A 2623-nucleotide genomic window follows, 5' to 3' on the forward strand; every position below is an offset into this window, starting at 1 on the left:
AGCCCTCAAAAATCTATATTTGTCCGAAAAATCCTTGCTGCCAGGTTTTGCAGATTTTTAGTGCAAATGTACTTGGTATTATTCATCGACTTTTTTTTTTGAAAAGTGTGACGACCGATCCGAAACTTTCGGGGGTCTTGTGGGTGTATTTTAAGATTGCATTTCAATTTAGGCAATTTAAAAACCTCCCGAAGCCCTATTTCCTTTCTTTGAGCAGCAACTCGGAGAAATTTTTACCCCCTTAATCAGATTTTCTTGGGGGCATTCTGGGCATTTTGCAATGCATTTTTTTTGTTTCCGTTCACGATCGGGGTAGGAAACTTGATTTTAGGGTGGTTTCTTCTTTGAGTTTTTCCAGAAAAGTCTGTTTAGATGCCCGTTTTTACTCTCAGTTGCAGCAGTAGTGGGTTAACGGCACTGTAGCTGTCACGGCCTTCGTCGAACTACCGCAACGTCGATTTTGTTTTTGACCTTTCTCCCTCATCCGGACTCCAAATCAAGTGAATTTTTTTTTGAAATTAATTAATTTTTCATTGTCTATCCAACGGTATGCTCAGTTGCATGTAGATATTTCTAGATAATTACCAATTTACCCCTTTTAGCTTTATTGCTCGTTTTTCTTTGTTTTGTCATTTCTCCTTCGTCCGGCATCCGAATAATAAAATTCTTGAGTCCATCATAATTAGTTTTTCATTGTCTTTCCAGTGGTGTGCTCGATAGCACTTGAATCCACTTTTTTGTAAAATGACCATTTTGCCCCTAGGTTCCTTTTTGTCCTTTTTTGAAACGACACTTCCGCATTTGTTTTCCTTTGGGTTCCATGACATCATTGAGGGTCACATTGGTATCTTAGAGACGCATTGTTTCACCTTTCACTTCTGCATTTCAGATTCATTATCGGGTCATCTTTTGGTCATCACTGACGCACCAGGTTTACAAAACTTGGGCCGTCACACTTTTCTTTTTCCTGAAATTTTACGGATAAATTTTTTTCCGTTTAATTCTCCTTTCTGAGATCTGTTTCTCGTCGTTTAGTGTCATCTCGAGTGCTCAGAATTGGCTTCTGAGACTCTTTCGTGTGGATTGACAACTTCCTTTGAGGACCGAGTTATTTCCGCATTTTCACTTTTCGGGACACTATTCGCTTTGTCATTTTTCCTATTTCGTCCTTTTTCCTATTCTGTCTTTTCCCCGTTTACCAGTTTTTGGCACAACCTCACTTTTCGTGCTCGGAGTTGGTTTTTAACTTCACGAGTCTTCATCTTCAGTGGTTCCCTCGAAATACGTATCTTTACTTTTGCAAGAAAGTACTCTGGTTGCTCCCGGTATCCATAGGGGCTTAGATGCACAATTCTTTGGAATTATTTTTCTTTTCTTGTGGTATTTTTCATAAATATCTTTTGAAGATATTTTATTTCAGGGGTATCTAAAAAAATATCTTTTGGACTATATTTTCATTCTGGGGCAGTTTTGCAATTAACCCTTTTTGTAGGGGCGATTGTGCAATTAACGAAAGTTATTGCAAAATATCTCATCTGGAGCCTGGATCCTCGTACAGGATTCATTTTTACTTTTCGTTGACTCATAAATTCATAGAATTTCCTTCTAGTCGTTTTTCTCTAGTTTCAGAGTTTTTGGACCCAGTTGCCACCGAACTTGTTCGAGGCATAACTCTCTACTCGGGACTCAGTTTTTGACGACGTTTCTTCCATTACTCATATTTTCTTATTTAGAATCTTTTTGGTTCACGGAATTTTGCCGTTTTCTCAAAATCCACTTTTCTGGACCTGGCGGGATCCTTTCGGGGCACTTTTTGAGACTTACTATAAATAGGATGCCCTAAAGTGAAAAATCACTTTTTCACTCATCTTCTCCAGCTCTTGGCCGGCAGCCATGGGAGCTCCTTGGCTGCCACCCTTTCTCCTTATCCTCCACTTCATTTCCTTGGTAGAAATCCTCCGGCCTTTACATTTAATGTTCCCCTCGACGTGCTCTACCTTTCACCCTTATTAGAACTCATTTCTGACCATTTTTTGAGTTTGGGTTTGAAGTCAAGTTGTGATTTTGATGGGGCTTCTTGGGGGTTCATGTAGATCATGTTGTCCCCGACAAAACCCTTCGGTATCGTCGAATTCGGAGCACTTTTTTTTCGGTGGGCCTTTGGGATTTTCATCTTAAATTGAGGTAGGGGGTGTTATAATTTACTTTCTTACTCTATTACATGCTTGTGTTTCTTATTCAACTCAATTGCATGCTTGGATATTAAATCTAGAATTTTTGATTATTTATTTTCTAGTATGAAATTTAATTTTTCCGGTGAGTTATAGCTTGTTTTAAACTTATGGCTTGACATTATATTACACCTTGATATCTTGATTAAGATATATTAAAATTGGAGCATTTGGATAAAAAATGAAGATTTTATTTAATATTTATCTTGAATAAAATATTAAGTCATGTGGCCTTAACTAGCTTGAAATCAATATGTGTTATTATATTATATTAGGCCTTGGCATACTCTTCAACATAGGTGAATTTGAGGAAAATTGGAAGTGTTTTGAAATGTAAGAATATTTAGTTAATTAAATTAATTAAATTGCCCCACGTATATTATTCATCCCGT

The sequence above is a fragment of the Cornus florida genome, unplaced genomic scaffold (assembly GCF_030987335.1).
Source record: "Cornus florida cultivar Cherokee Brave unplaced genomic scaffold, ASM3098733v1 CherokeeBrave_3.0.0_Hap2_Chr10, whole genome shotgun sequence".
Taxonomy (NCBI): domain Eukaryota; kingdom Viridiplantae; phylum Streptophyta; class Magnoliopsida; order Cornales; family Cornaceae; genus Cornus; species Cornus florida.